An 18520-nucleotide genomic window follows, 5' to 3' on the forward strand; every position below is an offset into this window, starting at 1 on the left:
AGGAGGATTTGGATTTTGTGGGAATTTCAGAGACCTGGTTCAACAGCTCTCATGATTGGCTGGCAAACATTCAAGGGTATACCCTATACCGCAAGGATAGAGAGGGTAAAAAAGGGGGAGGGGTATGCCTATATATCAAGAATAATGTACAAGTGAATGTGAGAGATGACATCACTGAGGGGGCTAGGGAGGAAGTGGAATCTTTATGGGTAGAGCTCCAAAGGGATGAAGCTAAGGGGAAAATAATACTGGGAGTATGCTATAGGCCCCCTAACCTGAGGGAGGAAGTGGAGACGGATCTCCTATCACAAATTGGATTAGCAGCAAGGATGGGAAGTGTTATCATAATGGGGGATTTTAATTATCCAGACATAGACTGGGCGGAGGGAACCGCGCATTCATTTAAGGCTCGCCAGTTCCTTAGTGTCTTGCAGGACAATTTTATGGGTCAGATGGTAGACGCACCAACTAGAAATAAAACATTACTAGATCTACTGATTACCAACAATACAGACCTGATAACAGATGTGGAAATACGGGGCAATTTAGGTAACAGCGATCACAGGTCAATTAGTTTCAGTATAAATCACACAAATAGGAAACATGAAGGGAACACAAAGACACTGAATTTCAAAAGAGCCAACTTCCCTAAACTACAAACCTTGCTAAAAGGCATAAATTGGGATAAAATATTAGGAACAAAGAATACGGAGGAGAGATGGGTTTGCTTTAAGAGCATATTAAATAAGGGCATTAGCCAATGTATCCCATTGGGTAATAAATTTAAAAGAGCGAACAAACATCCTGGATGGCTTAACTCCAATGTAAAAATGCATATAAAAGCAAAGGAGAAGGCCTTCAAAAATTACAAGGTTGAGGGATCATCCTCAGCATTCAGAATTTATAAAGAATGCAATAAGAAATGTAAGGGTGCATTTAGGATGGCTAAGATAGAACATGTAAGACACATAGCGGAGGAGAGCAAAAAAAATCCCAAGAAATTCTTTAAGTATGTAAACAGTAAAAAAGGGAGGACAGACCATATTGGCCCCATAAAGAATGAGGAAGGACATCTGGTTACAAAGGATAGGAAGATGGCAAAGGTATTGAATTTATTCTTCTCCTCAGTCTTCACGAGTGAATCGGGGGGCTTCAGTAACCAAAACTGCAGTGTTTATCCTCATGACACAATACAGGAAGCACCTACATGGTTAACAGAGGATGGAATTAAAATTAGACTTGAGAAACTTAACATTAATAAATCACCGGGACCAGATGGCTTGCATCCGAGGGTACTTAGGGAACTCAGTCAGGTGATTGCCAGACCGTTGTTCCTAATTTTTACAGACAGTCTATTGACTGGAATGGTACCAGCTGATTGGAGAAAAGCCAATGTAGCACCAATATTTAACCATTTCAGCCCCGGACCATTTCAGCCCCGGACCAGAGGTCTTTTTCCAATTTGGCACTGCGTCGCTTTAACTGCTAATTGCGCGGTCATGCAATGCTGTACCCAAACGAAATTTGCGTCCTTTTCTTCCCACAAATAGAGCTTTCTTTTGATGGTATTTGATCACCTCTGCGGTTTTTATTTTTTGCGCTATAAACGGAAAAAGACCAAAAATTTTGAAAAAAAATGATATTTTCTACTTTTTGTTATAAAAAAAATCCAATAAACTCAATTTTAGTCATACATTTAGGCCAAAATGTATTCGGCCACATGTCTTTGGTAAAAAAAATGTCAATAAGCGTATTTTTATTGGTTTGCGCAAAAGTTATAGCGTCTACAAACTAGGGTACATTTTCTGGAATTTACACAGCTTTTAGTTTATGACTGCCTATGTCATTTCTTGAGGTGCTAAAATGGCAGGGCTGTACAAAACCCCCCCAAATGACCCCATTTTGGAAAGTAGACACCCCAAGGAAATTGCTGAGAGGCATGTTGAACCCATTGAATATTTATTTTTTTTGTCCCAAGTGATTGAATAATGACAAAAAAAAAAAAAAATATTTACAAAAAGTTGTCACTAAATGATATATTGCTCACACAGGCCATGGGCCTATGTGAAATTGCACCCCAAAATACATTCAGCTGCTTCTCCTGAGTACGGGAATACCACATGTGTGGGACTTTTTGGGAGCCTAGCCGCGTACGGGACCCCGAAATCCAATCACCGCCTTCAGGATTTCTAAGGGTGTAAATTTTTTATTTCACTCTTCACTGCCTATCACAGTTTCGGAGGCCATGGAATGCCCAGGTGGCACAAACCCCCCCAAATGACCCCATTTTGGAAAGTAGACACCCCAAGCTATTTGCTGAGAGGCATATTGAGTCCATGGAATATTTTATATTTTGACACAAGTTGCGGGAAAGTGACACATTTTTTTTTTTTTGCACAAAGTTGTCACTAAATGATATATTGCTCACACAGGCCATGGGCATATGTGGAATTGCACCCCAAAATACATTTAGCTGCTTCTCCTGAGTATGGTGATACCACATGTGTGGGACTTTTTGGGAGCCTAGCCGCGTACGGGGCCCCGAAAACCAATCACCGCCTTCAGCGTTTTTAAGGGCGTGAATTTTTTATTTTACTCTTCACTGCCTATCACCGTTTCGGAGGCCATGGAATGCCCAGGTGGCACAAAACCCCCCCAAATGACCCCATTTTGGAAAGTAGACACCCCAAGCTATTTGCTGAGAGGCATGGTGAGTATTTTGCAGCTCTCATTTGTTTTTGAAAATGAAGAAAGACAAGAAAAAACTTTTTTTTTTCTTTTTTCAATTTTCAAAACTTTGTGACAAAAAGTGAGGTCTGGAAAATACTCACTATACCTCTCAGCAAATAGCTTGGGGTGTCTACTTTCCAAAATGGGGTCATTTGGGGGGGTTTTGTGCCACCTGGGCATTCCATGGCCTTCGAAACTGTGATAGGCAGTGAAGAGTGAAATCAAAAAGAAAGCCTGAAGGCGGTGCTTGGTTTTCGGGGTCCCGTGCGCGGCTAGGCTCCCAAAAAGTCTCACACATGTGGTATCCCCGTACTCAGGAGAAGCAGCAGAATGTATTTTGGGGTGTAATTTCACATATTCCCATGGCATGTTTGAGCAATATATCATTTAGTGACAACTTTGTGCAAAAAAAAAAAAAATTTGTCTCTTTCCCGCAACTTGTGTCGCAATATAAAATATTCCATGGACTCGACATGCCTCTCAGCAAATAGCTTGGGGTGTCTACTTTCCAAAATGGGGTCATTTGGGGGGGTTTTGAACTGTCCTGGCATTTTATGCACAACATTTAGAAGCTTATGTCACACATCACCCACTCTTCTAACCACTTGAAGACAAAGCCCTTTCTGACACTTTTTGATTACATGAAAAAGTTTTTTTTTTTGCAAGAAAATTACTTTGAACCCCCAAACATTATATATTTTTTAAAGCAAATGCCCTACAGATTAAAATGGTGGGTGTTTCATTTTTTTTTTTCACACAGTATTTGCACAGCGATTTTTCAAACGCATTTTTTGGGGAAAAAACACACTTTTTTAAATTTTAATGCACTAAAACACACTATATTGCCCAAATGTTTGATGAAATAAAAAAGATGATCTTAGGCCGAGTACATGGATACCAAACATGACATGCTTTACAATTGTGCACAAACGTGCAGTGGCGACAAAATAAATACATTTTTAAAAGCTTTTAAAAGCCTTTACAGGTTACCACTTTAGATTTACAGAGGAGGTCTACTGCTAAAATTACTGCCCTCGATCTGACCTTCGTGGTGATACCTCACATGCATGGTGCAATTGCTGTTTACGTTTGACAACAGACCGCCGCTTGCGTTCGCCTTAGCGCAAGAGCAGGGTGCGACAGCGGTGCTTTTTTTTTTTTTTTTTTATTTATTATTTTTTTGCTTTTTTATCTTATTTTTAAATTGTTCCTTTCATTTTTTTTTTTTTTTTAATCATTTTTATTGTTATCTCGGGGAATGTAAATATCCCCTATAATAGCAATAGGTAGTGACAGGTACTCTTTTTTGAAAAAATTGGGGTCTATTAGACCCTAGATCTCTCCTCTGCCCTCAAAGCATCTGACCACACCAAGATCAGTGTGATAAAAATGCTTCCCCAATTTCCCAATGGCGCTATTTACATCCGGCGAAATCTAAGTCATAAAATGCTCGTAGCTTCCGGTTTCTTAGGCCATAGAGATGTTTGGAGCCACTCTGGTCTCTGATCAGCTCTATGGTCAGCTGGCTGAATCACCGGCTGCATTCTCAGGTTCCCTGTTGAGACAGGAGAGCCAGAGAAAAACACAGAAGACGGTGGGGGGGGGGGCATTCCCTCCCACGGCTTGTAAAGGCAGTCTAGAGGCTAATTAGCCGCTAGGATTGCTTTTACATGAAAGCTGACCGCTGGCTGAAAAGAATGATACCAAGATGATACCTAAACCTGCAGGCATCATTCTGGTATAACCACTCAAAGTCGTGAATGGCGTACCTGAAGACAAAAAAATGGTTAACAATAAAGCACAGTAAACGGTAAAGTATAAAAAATTGCAGACCTGAAAAACAAACATGATAAAACATAATAACAATAAAACATTGCATAATAGAATACAGTAAAAAAGAGCAGAACAATAGAGAGAGAATAGAGAGAGAGAGAACAATAAAACGACAACTATTTTTTTTTATTTTATATTTTTGTATGTTTTTTTTTTTTTGTTTACACTTTTTTTTGTAACTAACTTTTATAACTGTAAATGGTTCCAGGTTCGGGTCTCTCAAAATGCGATGGCATCTTGGGAGACCCTGTGAAAGTGTGTCTAGTCTGTGCAATGCTGTACCCTACGCTAATACTCAACTAGTGAATGGTAGCATTCAAAACATTCACCAATGCAAAGACCAGGATTGTCAGGACAGGAGGGACAATAATAGCGGGTGTCACACCTATATCCGTGCTTGCTGCAGACATGACATCTTTTTTGGGGGGGTTCGCTGGGTAGGGGTACTCGGGAGGACATAAAAATGCCTCTCATGCAGCCGACTGCATTTGGTTGGGGATGTGAATGGGGGAAGTACGGGCGCTGCAGAAGCGGTGGGTTCCCAATTAGGATTGGCGAATGCAGCAGGAAGGGCACTATGGGCACGACGGGCCTGTGTTTGTCTTTTTGGTGGCAGCGGTACACTACTTGTGCTTGCCACCTCACCAGCTTGAACTGCACTTATGGGACTCGCCACGTCACCAAGTTTTACTGCAGTGCTGGTTTGACTACGACCGGGGTTTACTAGGCCGCTGGTGCTTGCCAGTTCAATAAAAAGCTTCCAAAAAAACTGTTAGCAATCGCAGGGATCAGGCCTGACTCTGCGAACGCTGCAGTTATGTGTTTAGTGTTTTGTAAGTGACAGTGATCGATCGATACTGCACTTGGGTGGGCTGGGCTGGGCTGGGCCGGGCGGAGGGGCAAAATGCAGGTGCTAGCAGGTATCTGGGCTGATCCCGCTAACACTGCGTTTTTGGGAACCCTAAACTGCTGGGGACGCTAGTATAGATCTGATCAGATCAGATATTGATCCGTTCAGATACTATACCACTAAGGGAGGTGTACGGCGCGTGTGTGGGTGTTAGCGGTACTGGCGCTAACCTGACGCTGCCTGGGGCTGGTGCTTGCCAGTTCACCAAAATGCTACCAAAAAAACTGTTAGCGATCGCAGGGATCAGGCCTGACTCTGCGAACGCTGCAGTTATGCGTTTAGTGCCTTGTAAGTGACAGTGATCGATCGATACTGCACTTGGGTGGGCTGGGCTGGGCCGGGCGGAGGGGCAAAATGCAGGTGCTAGCAGGTATCTGGGCTGATCCCGCTAACACTGCATTTTTGGGAACCCTAAACTGCTGGGGACGCTAGTATAGATCTGATCGGACCAGATATTGATCCGTTCAGATACTATACCACTAAGGGAGGTGTACGGTACGTGCGTGGGTGTTAGCAGTACTGGCGCTAACCTGACGCTGCCTGGGGCTGGTGCTTGCTAGTTCACCAAAATGCTACCAAAAAAACTGCTAGCGATCGCAGGGATCAGGCCTGACTCTGCGAACGCTGCAGTTATGCGTTTAGTGCCTTGTAAGTGACAGTGATCGATCGATACTGCACTTGGGCTGGGCCGGGCGGAGGGACAAAACGCAGGTGCTAGCAGGTATCTGGGCTGATCCCGCTAACACTGCGTTTTTGGGAACCCTAAACTGCTGGGGACGCTAGTATAGATCTGATCGGATCAGATATTGATCCGTTCAGATACTATACCACTAAGGGAGGCGTATGCCGCATGCGTGGGTGTTAGCGGTACTGGCGCTAATCTGACGCTGCCTGGGGCAACGCATATCACCGCCGGGCGATCGGGGGGCTAAACCTTTATTCGGTAATAAACGGCGGGTTCCCTGACACTATAAAAAATAAACGAACTAACCAGCGTCACCCGTAACGGTTATACGGTGATCAGTGGTGAAAGGGTTAACTAGGGGGCAATCAAGGCTTTAAAACATTTATTAGGTAGTATATGGGGGTCCCTGTCGCTATAAAACGCTGACGGCGAACCTAAATATTTACCTCACTAACTAGCGTCACCAGCGACACTAATACAGCGATCAGAAAAATGATCGCTTAGTGACACTGGCGACAGGGGGTGATCAAGGGGTTAAAACTTTATTAGGGGGGGTTAGGGGGGTATCCTAGACCTAAAGGGGGCTATTACTAACTGTCCCAACACTGTAACTGTCACAAACTGACACCAATGCAGTAATCAGAAAAAAAAAAAAAAAAAAACTGCTGGTGTCAGTTTGTGACAGGGAGGAGGGGGGGTGATTGGGGGGGATCGGGGGGCGATCGGGGGGGGGGGATCGGGGTGCTTTGTGTGCCTGGCATGTTCTACTGTGTGTGTAGTGTTGTGCACTCACAGTGAAGTCTTCTCTCCTCGGCGCTGCAACGGAAAATACAGAGCCGAGGAGAGATGACATCATTTCCTTTGCTGCTATTTAGCATACAGCAGCAAAGGAAGTGATCTGATTGGCCGGCGGCAATCGCGAGGGGGGGGCCACGAACAGATGGCCTCCCCCTCACCTCCAATCGCCGGGGGACATAACAGGACCGCCTGGGCCAGCGGGGGGGGTCCTGTCGGACCCCCCACCCGCGGGAGGCAAATCACGTATATGTACGTGATTTTGCCTGCCCGTGCCGCCTTGCCGACGTACATCGGCGTGAGGCGGTCCTTAAGTGGTTAAAAAGGGCCCAAAAAACATCCCTGGGAATTACAGACCAGTTAGCCTAACATCAATAGTATGTAAACTCTTGGAGGGGATGATAAGGGACTATATACAAGATTTTAGTAATAAGAATGATATCATTAGCAGTAATCAGCATGGATTCATGAAGAATCGTTCTTGCCAAACCAATCTATTAACCTTCTATGAGGAGGTGAGTTTCCATCTAGATAAAGGAAGGCCCGTAGACGTGGTGTATCTGGATTTTGCAAAGGCATTTGACACAGTTCCCCATAAACGTTTACTGTACAAAATAAGTTGCGTTGGCATGGACCATAGGGTGAGTACATGGATTGAAAACTGGCTACAAGGGCGTGTTCAGAGGGTGGTGATAAATGGGGAGTACTCAGAATGGTCAGGGGTGGGTAGTGGGGTTCCCCAGGGTTCTGTGCTGGGACCAATCCTATTTAATTTGTTCATAAACGACCTGGAGGATGGGATAAACAGTTCAATCTCTGTATTTGCAGACGATACTAAGCTAAGCAGGGCAATAACTTCTCAGCAGGATGTGGAAATCTTGCAAAAAGACCTGAACAAATTAATGGGGTGGGCGACTACATGGCAAATGAGGTGCAATGTAGAAAAATGTAAAATAATGCATTTGGGTGGCAAAAATATGAATGCAATCTATACACTGAGGGGAGAACCTCTGGGGGAATCTAGGATGGAAAAGGACCTGGGGGTCCTAGTAGATGATAGGCTCAGCAATGGCATGCAATGCCAAGCTGCTGCTAATAAAGCAAACAAAATATTGGCATGCATTAAAAGGGGGATCAAATGCAGAGATAAAACGATAGTTCTCCCGCTCTACAAGACTCTGGTCCGGCCGCACCTGGAGTATGCTGTCCACTTCTGGGCACCAGTCCTCAGGAGGGACGTACTGGAAATGGAGCGAGTACAAAGAAGGGCAACAAAGCTAATAAAGGGTCTGGAGGATCTTAGTTATGAGGAAAGGTTGCGAGCACTGAACTTATTCTCTCTGGAGAAGAGACGCTTGAGAGGGGATATGATTTCAATTTACAAATACTGTACTGGTGACCCCACAATAGGGATAAAACTTTTTCGCAGAAGAGAGTTTAATAAGACTCGTGGCCACTCATTACAATTAGAAGAAAAGAGGTTTAACCTTAAACTACGTAGAGGGTTCTTTACTGTAAGAGCGGCAAGGATGTGGAATTCCCTTCCACAGGCGGTGGTCTCAGCGGGGAGCATTGATAGCTTCAAGAAACTATTAGATAATCACCTGAATGACCGCAATATACAGGGATATGTAATGTAATACTGACACATAATTACACACATAGGTTGGACTTGATGGACTTGTGTCTTTTTTCAACCTCACCTACTATGTAACTATATATGTAACTATGTAAGGACCAGCAACGTACTGGTATGTTGCTGGATTTTGAGTGGTTATACCAGAATGATGCCTGCAGGTTTAGGTATCATCTTGGTATCATTCTTTTCAGCCAGCGGTTGGCTTTCATGTAAAAGCAATCCTAGCAGCTAATTAGCCTCTAGACTACTTTTACAAGCAGTGGGAGGGAATGTCCCCCCCTCCCACCATCTTCCATGTTTTTCTCTGGCTCTCCTGTCCCAACAGGAAACCTGAGAATGGAGCCGGTGATTCAGCAAGCTGACCATAGAGCTGCTCAGAGACCAGAATGGCTCCAATCATCTCTATGGCCAAAGAAACTGGAAGCTACGAGCATTTCATGACTTAGATTTCGCTGGATGTAAACAGCGCCATTGGGAAATTGGGAAAGCATTTTATCACACTGATCTTGGTGTGGTCAGATGCTTTGAGGGCAGAGGAGAAATCCCATTTTTTTCAAAAAAGAGTACCTGTCACTACCTATTGCTATCATAGGGGATATTTACATTCCCTGACATAACGATAAAAATGATAAAAAAAAAAAAAAAAAAATGAAAGGAACAGTTTAAAAATGAGATAGAAAAGCAAAAAAAAAAAAAAAAAATAATAAAGAAAAAAGAAAAAGAAAAAAAAGCACCCCTGTCCCCCCCACCCTGCTCTTGTGCAAAGGCGAACGTAAGCGATGGTCTGGCATCAAATGTAAACAGCAATTGCACCATGCATGTGAGGTATCACCGTGAAGGTCAGATCGAGGGCAGTAATTTTAGCAGCAGACCTCCTCTGTAAATCTAAAGTGGTAACCTGTAAAGGCTTTTAAAAATGTATCTAGTTTGTCCCCACTGCACTTTTAAAGCATGTCATGTTTGGTATCCATGTACTCGGCCTAAGATCATCTTTTTTATTCCATCAAACATTTGGGCAATATAGTGCGTTTTAGTGCATTAAAATGAAAAAAGTGTGTTTTTTCCCAAAAAAATTTGTTTGATAATTTGCAGGAAAAAGACAATTTTTTTTTTTTTTTGCACAAAGTTGTCACTAAATGATATATTGCTCAAACATACCATGGTAATATGTGAAATTACACCCCAAAATACATTCTGTCACCTCTCCTGAGTTCGGGGATACCACATGTGTGAGACTTTTTGGGAGCCTAGCCGCATACGGGACCTCCAAATCCAAGCACTGCCTTCAGGGTTTCTAAGGGTGTAAATTTTTTATTTCACTGCTCACTGCCTATCACAGTTTCAGAGGCCATGGAATGCCCAGATGGCACAAACCCCCCCCAATTGTCCCCATTTTGGAAAGTAGACACCCCAAGCTATTTGCTGAGAGGTATAGTGAGTATTTTGCAGACCTCACTTTTTGTCACAAAGTTTTGAAAATTGAAAAAAAAAGAAAAAAAATACATTTTTCTTTACTTTCTTCATTTTCAAAAACAAATGAGGGCTGCAAAATACTCACCATGCCTCTCAGCAAATAGCTTGGGGTGTCTACTTTCCAAAATGGGGTCATTTGGGGGGGGTTTGTGCCACCTTGGCATTTTATGGCCTTCGAAACTGTGATAGGTAGTGAGGAGTGAAATCAAAAATTTACACCCTTAGAAATCCTGAAGGCAGTGCTTGGTTTCTGGGGCCCCGTACGCGTCTAGGCTTCCAAAAAGTCCCACATATGTGGTATCCCCATACTCAGGAGAAGCAGCTAAATGTATTTTGGGGTGCAATTCCACATAGCCCTTGGTCTATGTGAGCAAAAATGACAACTTTTTGTAATTTTTTTTTTGTCATTATTCAATCACAAAAAAAAATTAATATTCAATGGGCTCAACATGCCTCTCAGCAATTTTCTTGAGGTGTCTACTTTCCAAAATGGGGTCATTTGGGGGGGGGGGTTGTACTGCCTTGCCATTTTAGCACCTCAAGAAATGAGATCATAAACTAAAAGCTGTGTAAATTTCAGAAAATGTACCCTAGTTTGTAGACGCTATAACTTTTGCGCAAACCAATAAATATATGCTTATTGACATTTTTTACCAAAGACACATGGCTGAATACATTTTGGACTAAATGTATGATTAAAATTGAGTTTATTGGATTTTTTTTAATAACAAAAATTAGAAAATATTGATTTTTTTTCAAAATTTTTGGTCTTTTGGTCTTTTTCCATTTATGGGGCATAAATAAAAACCACAGAGGTGATCAAATACTATCAAAAGAAAGCTCTATTTGTGGGAACAAAAGGACGCAAATTTCGTTTGGGTACAGCATTGCATGACCGCGCAATTAGCAGTTAAAGCGACACAGTGCCAAATTGTAAAAAGTGCTCTGGTCAGGAAGGGGGTAAATCCTTCCGGGGCTGAAGTGGTTAAATTAGGTTGCATGTGCAAGCCAAATGGACTCATAGTACCCAGCCTATGGATCCATTGGGTTTCATTTTGAGAAATGGTCTTCTGAGATTAGACCCTCTCCAGTGCGCCTCAACCTTATCAATTCCAGAAAAAGTCAACCCTCTTGGCTCTCTATTGTGGAACAATCTAAAATGATTGGACAAACTGTGATGCCTAAAACCCTTTTTGATTCTATTGACATGTTCTCTCAACCTTTACCCCAGCCTCCTTGTGGTTCTCCCTACATATTGGAGACCACAGGGACAGGACAGGAGATAGGTGATGTGTGTGGTTCCACAAGTGATGAATTTCTTGATCTCAAATGATCTTCCGTGGGAGTAAACTCAAAATGCGTAGTCTTTATTTTCCTATGCTTGGAGGTTCTGCAACTTATACATTTTCCACAACTAAAAAAATCCTGTTTGGTCTAAAAAGGTAAAGGACTTTTTGGGGGAATTGATGACATTGTGTGCCAACTTCAACCGTAACGTTGGAAGTTTGATATATATAAACTGTGGTTTATCTGGTAAGATACTTTTCAACTATCTATCATTTAATAGTAGGGTTCAATGTTCTCTGATTATTTTTTTAAACTGTATGTTGTCGGGTGAATCCTGTTATGAAAGCCATTCCATAATCCCTTCTTTTGTTTTCCTTTTTCTTAAATAAAGTATCTCTATCTCTTTTTATTTCTTTTGTTTTCTTCAGATCTTTTAGATTATAACCCTTTCCATTGAAGCTTTCTAAAATAGTTTCAGCCTGTGCATCTGGCTTTTGGGAATACACCCTAGCCATCTTGGATGGGCACAACTCCCCAGTGGGATGCAACCATTTCTATCGACATTATTGAAATACGTCCATGTTTGTAATTTACCACTCTCCTTGTATATGATAAGATCCAGGAAGTTGACTGCTTCATAACCATAAGTTTACAAAAAAGAGACGCCATAGAAATTGTCCTCCATCTCTTTAAGAAAATTACAAAATGATTCCTGTGATCCTGCCCACTCAATCAGGATGTCATATATGTATCTTTTGTAGAATTTTAACTCTGGTATATTTTTATCATAGGTGGCTTCCTTCTCCCACTGGTTCATGAAGAGATTTATTACCGACGGTGCATATTTAGCCCTCTTGGCCACACCTTTCTTCTGTCTAAAATATTTATTCTCATGCCAGAAGAAATTGTCTCATTGCCAGGTTGATTTAAATAGTTTTTTATCCAATTGGTAGAATCATTATTGAGTGATGAATATTATGAGTTCATTAGAATAGATTAACCACCTTTATTTCACTGGTACAATTTGAACAGATGTTGTTGTATTTTTGGTTTTATTTTAATATTATTTATTTTCATTTTTTATTTTATTTTTATTTCATTTGTATTTTTATTTTTATTATTATTATTATTTTCTTTTTACATTTGAATTCTTCTCCATGTTAATAAAATGTTTATCACGTGTATTTTTGCTAGAGTAAAATTTATTGTATATTAGGCAGAAAGGGATTTTATTTATGATGTGTATTAAGAGGGGAGAAATGCATTGATGCATTTCCGGTTTTCTAACCACTGACTCCATTTACGTCCTCCATGGAATGCACGCAGATCTGCGGCAAACCTGGATGAGCTCATTCTCTGTCCTATGATTGTTACTATTAGCAATCTCGTAAGTAACACTAATGATTATGCAATAAATCTGTTTTTAACAGTACTTCACTATCAGCCTCTGTTTGTCTTTTATTGAGCCTGGTGGATTTTTTGTAAAGAAATATCTAAACTAAATATATATGCTCGCGCTAATGGTGTATACAAAAAAATGATATATAGTACAAAACGCAGCTGCTATACACAAAGTGCTAATCTCTTGAGAAATAGATGAATAAAGATATAGCGCTCGCAAACACAATTGGTGAAAATAAACGGTGACCACAGTCCAAATAAAAGTGACTAAAGATCAGAACGACCCCCAGCTTTTCAGTCTGGTGGGTCACTTAAAGCTTGGTAAAGATATCCTGGGATGGTGGATATGGTATCAAGTCATTAGGTCCAGAATTCCTTTAAGAAGTTTCTCAGCCAGACAAACAGGTACCCAGAAGTAAAAAAGAATGGAACTGATAGTGAAGTACCATTAAAAAATATTTTATTGTAAAAGGGAGTGGGTACTTACAAAAGGTAAGGTCAAACAAGCCTCAAACATGGAGCTGTGAATGTAAAAATGCCAGTGATCAGTGATACAGGAAATTGCGCCAACGTTTCGCCCTCCCACAGGGCGTCATCAAGAACCTAATTTCCGACTAGCTGAGACATCTTAAATAGAGAGCGGAGGAGAAACGCCCCTACATAGGTCCAATCAAATTTGGCATAGCGGCCATTTTGTCAGTGGGATAAAAGCATCACTCCCAGGGATAGAGCACAATCCACAGGAGAGACAAAAACGTCATTTTGTTGGTTTGATCAAATCAAACAAATACTTCCAAAGAATAATTAGATGTAAATTCAGGCTAAATAGTGGAACTAAAAACCTTTATACAAACATCAAAACATTAAAAATTGCAAAACTATGAAAAAAATATATAATGAAAAGAAGAAAATAAAAATAAAAAAGAAAATAATAATAATAATAATAATAATAATAATAAATAAAATAAATAAAATAAATACCAATTAAAAAAATAATTAAAGAAAAATAACAATAAAAAGCAAAAAAATAAAATAAAAATAAATAAAAAAAAAACAAAAAAAAAAAAACAAAAAGGTAAGAAAAAAATGAAAAAAGGTAAAAAATATCAAAAAATACAATAAAAATATAAAATGAAAAATGAAAAATAAAAATAAATTAAAATGAAAATGAGAAAGAAAAAATATGGAAATACAAAAAATACAAACATTACTGATAGGAAACAATTAAAAAAGTCACAACAAAAATGTAAAAATACATACAGACTCTTCTAGAAATTGGGCAGGAAGCAATTTAGATCCAAATCGATATTTAACCCCAGGGGACTCATCGTTTTAAGACGATGGATCCACTGGGTCTCATTGTGAGAGATAGCTCACTTGAGATTACCACCTCTCCAGTGTCCGTCAATTCTTTCTATACCACAGAAGGTGAGGCCACTAGGGTCCCTTCCGTGGAATAGTCTAAAATGGTTGGACAAACTGTGGTGCTTGTAACCCTTTTTGATCCTATTAACATGTTCCCTTAATCTAACTCCCAATGTTCTGGTGGTCCTCCCCACGTACTGTAGCCCACATGGGTAGGACAAGAGGTATGTGACGTGGGTGGTACCACACGTAATGAACTTGTTGATTTTAAAGGACTCACCAGAGGACCGGGCTGTAAACTCGGTGGTTTTTCTCACCCTATGTTTAGATGTAGGAACACATAACACATCTCCCACAGCTGAAAGAGCCGACCTGATCCAAAAAAGTACATGTCTTTTTTGGATGATCAACAACATTGGGTGCCAGTTTCAACCGTAAAGTAGGGGATTTGGTATAAATGAACTGAGGTTTGCTGAGTAAAATTTTGGATAAATCATTGTCTTTTAGCAAAAGATGCCAATATTTACAAATGATTATTTCCACTTGTCTATGATGGAGGGTGTAGCCAGTCATAAAAGCGATACCGAAATCCTTCTCCCCGACCACCTTTTTCTTGAACAGATCATCTCGGTTCAAACTTCTTACTGTTGATAAAGTTTTGTTTAACTCACGTGGGGTGTAGCCCTTTTCCACTAATCTGTCAACGAAAACTTTGGCCTGTATGTCAAAATCCTCGATTCTGGCGCAATTGCATCTAACGCTCACGAATTGGCTCTTGGGGATAGAAGTGAGCCATCGAGGATGGTGACAACTCCCCAAAGGGATATAACCATTTCTGTCCACCTCCTTGAAATAGTTTTGGTGGACAGTTGGTGGTTATTTTTGAGGACTACTAAGTCTAAGAAGTTGGTACTGTGATAGTCAGAAACTGCTGAGAAGGATATTCCAAAACTATTCTCACCAATTTTTGACAAAAACTGTAAAAACAACTCATTTGATACTACCCAAATAATGATGATATCATCGATATAATGCTTATAAAATGTAAGCTGAGGTATATTTCCACTAAAAATGGCATCTTTTCCCCAGTAACTCATGAACAAATTAGCCACTGAAGGGGCATATTTTGCCCCCATAGCTACCCCTTTTCTCTGCCTGAAGTACTGTTTATCTTGCCAGAAAAAATGTGACTCATAGCCAAATCCAGGGCATGAACAAGAAAATCATTTTGTTTGTTTTTCATTTTAGTATTGTTCAAAGCCCATACCACAGCTTCAACAGCATGTTTTTGCTGGATGTTGGTGTACAAAGAATTGACATCAATGCTGGCCAATATATGGCCCTCATCCACCTCTACATGCTGTAATAGTTCCATAAGATTCTTACTGTCCTTGAGGTAGGCTGGACAGCTCTGTGCCAGCGGCTGGAGGAAATGGTCCAGATATTCACCAATTCTGACAGAGAGTCTACCCCACTCACAATGGGTCTACCCAGTGGTTTGGCCATGAATTTTGGGTAATTGGTAAATAACTGGCACCCGCAGGGTATCGGGCATCAGGTATCTAGCCTCTTTTTTAGTGACGATACCTTCATCCTGGGCACTTTTGACCAGACATCTCAGCTTAGCTTTGAGCTTATTGGTTGGATTACCCCCAATTTTTCATAAGTTTCAGCATCATGGACCAGTCTGTTGAGTTCTGCTAAATAGTCAGATTAGGGGGGTGTTGTGCAACTGAATATTTCTGAAGCACCTTACATTTCCTTCACTTTGGATTGGAGCACCTTTAGTCACTTATATTTGGACTTTGTTCACAATTTATTGTATTTTCACCCATTGTGTTTTGCGAGCGCTATATCTTTATTCATATGGTGGATTTTTTGGTCACTACCAAGACCCTCTATGTTTGGAGATCCTGCTGAGAGTCCTAGAGTTCTACCCTAACAACACCAGATCACCGTGTGTTTGACCCCCAGACTGCAAAGCTAGGGTCTATTGTTTCTGGTGAGTGGGGACACAAGAGGGGAGTGTGGTACACGCGCAGAAATTTCATATGAAGCACTTCAGCACTTTCTAATTATTTGGAGCACCTTTGCATGTTGCAAGAGACTGTTACATATTGACAATTTTTTACACAACTGTAAGCGCTGTATTGATTTTGGTTTCACACTTTTGAGATTTTAGCACCTTGTGGACAGCATCTGCAGGTCCTTATTACATATATGCTTTTCACATTCACAACATAGTATTTTTGGTTTTATTATTTTCTATATTGCAAACCCTATTATCTCCCTACCACCCCTTCTACAAGAACTCTGGACCTATGGCTCCTTATCAAACATCAAGGCGATCTGCAGAAATCAGAGGCTTTAAATACATTCCAAGATATCTAGAACTCTTAGAACCCCTTAAAACTCTTTGCAGAAACATCCATTAATTGGCCCTACGTTGCGTGAAATGGACAAGTACTTTTCCCATCTTAACATTCCCTCCCATGTGACTCCTATTCTAGGCTACCCAAAGTTCCTTGTGGGTCAGTCAGATAAACTTTTCGGCACATAGATTCATGGGGGAGTTTTGAGGGTAACTAAATTCTTATGTAGGACTGGTAATTTTGTTTCTCTGCCCTTTTGGCTGCTTATAAAGTCTCTAAACCTAATGCATAGTGCCAGCATCAATTATCCCGCTTCCTACACTCTCTTCCCTAATCTCAATATTTCTTCAAGAAATTAACCCCTTTTAAAGAGATCTGCCAAACCGCTGGGCCTATGTGACAATCCCTATCTCTATCATACCAATTTCTTGTGAACACACACTCACAGGCTGACCCAGAGTTTTGTAAGGAATGGGGGAAAGACGTAAAAGTCACCTTTACGGAGGCTCAAAAGAGTAGAATGATTTTCTTCACCCACAAAGCCTTCATCTGTAATAAATATCAGGAGATGTCTTACAAGATTGTGACCACATGGTAGAGGACACCATCAGTCCTTGCCAAACTCTTTCCACAACATAGTGCCATATGTTGACATTGTCGCAAACATACAGGTTCTCTTTTACATATTTTCTAGGACTGCCCTGCACTACAATTCAGTGAAAACCAGTAAAGGAGATAATTTAGCAACTCACACATTTTTTCCCTGTCTGATAAACCTGCTGCCGTAATCCTTAATTTCATGTGTGATCTCAGTCTTCAAACAAGTGTGTAGGAGGCAGCATTTCTACTCGCAATAGCCTGCTAGCTAGGGTACCTCCAACGATAAGGAGAAAAAAGAGACAGGCTGCGGAGAGTTCCTTATGGTGTAGTGAGCTATTTTTTTGTCTATTATATTATTACAGTTTAGGGACATATCCCTGCCCAAGGGTATGCCTCTGAGATTTATGACTTGTCTTAGAGAGATCCAATAAGCTTCTTGCACTTTATTTGCAATGTTTTAAATATATCTTTGTACCATGTGTTTAATAAAAAATTATATATTTTTTTATAAATGGTGCCTATAAAGTCTATTTTTGCTGCCTCTATACTCAATTTATGTGACTTTTAGGACGTGGCACTGCCCTACCTAAAAAATTCCCACAGTTCCATCCAGTGGTTGAATTTTGGTACTCCTTGATTCATACTGATTGGGTGAAAGCACCTGTTATTCTTTGATGGTTTTTACTATCTTTATGAGTTAACTTATATTACTAAACTGCAATGTGTTGACTTCCAGTTGGGCATTGGGCATATCTGCTCTTGACTCACTAATCTGTTGTGGCTAATCTGAGATACTCTCTGACTCTTTAAAAACAAGACACTTGTATTGTTACTAAGGCAAAAATGGACTTTGTAGGAGATACCTGGTCTGGGTATATGAACGAAATCCATACAAATTGCAATACCTCTACTAGAGATGATCTGGCACTCAACCAATATCTATCCAAAGCCAGGAGACTTCTGAAAAAGAAGTCTAATCTATACTGGCATCTAGAATTTTTTCAACAATACATACACGATAATATTTGCCCAACAGGTCTTAGAATACAACTGTTTCCTTCTTTTAAAAATGTTACTCCTGAACTCAAACATGACTGGGAACAGAAACTTACCAAATGCAGTACTGAATTGATTAAACTTTTAGTTGCACAATATAGAGAAGATCTATTGGCCCTGGACAAGGAATTGATTTCCCTACAGACACAACAATACTCTGTGAAAGGTCATGCATAATTTGAAAAGAAATGGCAGGAACTTAAGGAGTATTTAAATAGATTGAATAAAGACATCATTTCTAAAAAACAGACTGGGGGGGTGGGAGCGAGATATCTTCTCCAATGAGGACTTTAGTAGCCACACCAGTCATGTGCTGGTGTGGCTAAGATATATTGATTATATATTTGTTATCTGGGTAGGCTCACAGCAAACCT

Source organism: Aquarana catesbeiana, linkage group LG07, assembly GCF_042186555.1.
Source record: "Aquarana catesbeiana isolate 2022-GZ linkage group LG07, ASM4218655v1, whole genome shotgun sequence".
Taxonomy (NCBI): Eukaryota; Metazoa; Chordata; class Amphibia; order Anura; family Ranidae; genus Aquarana; species Aquarana catesbeiana.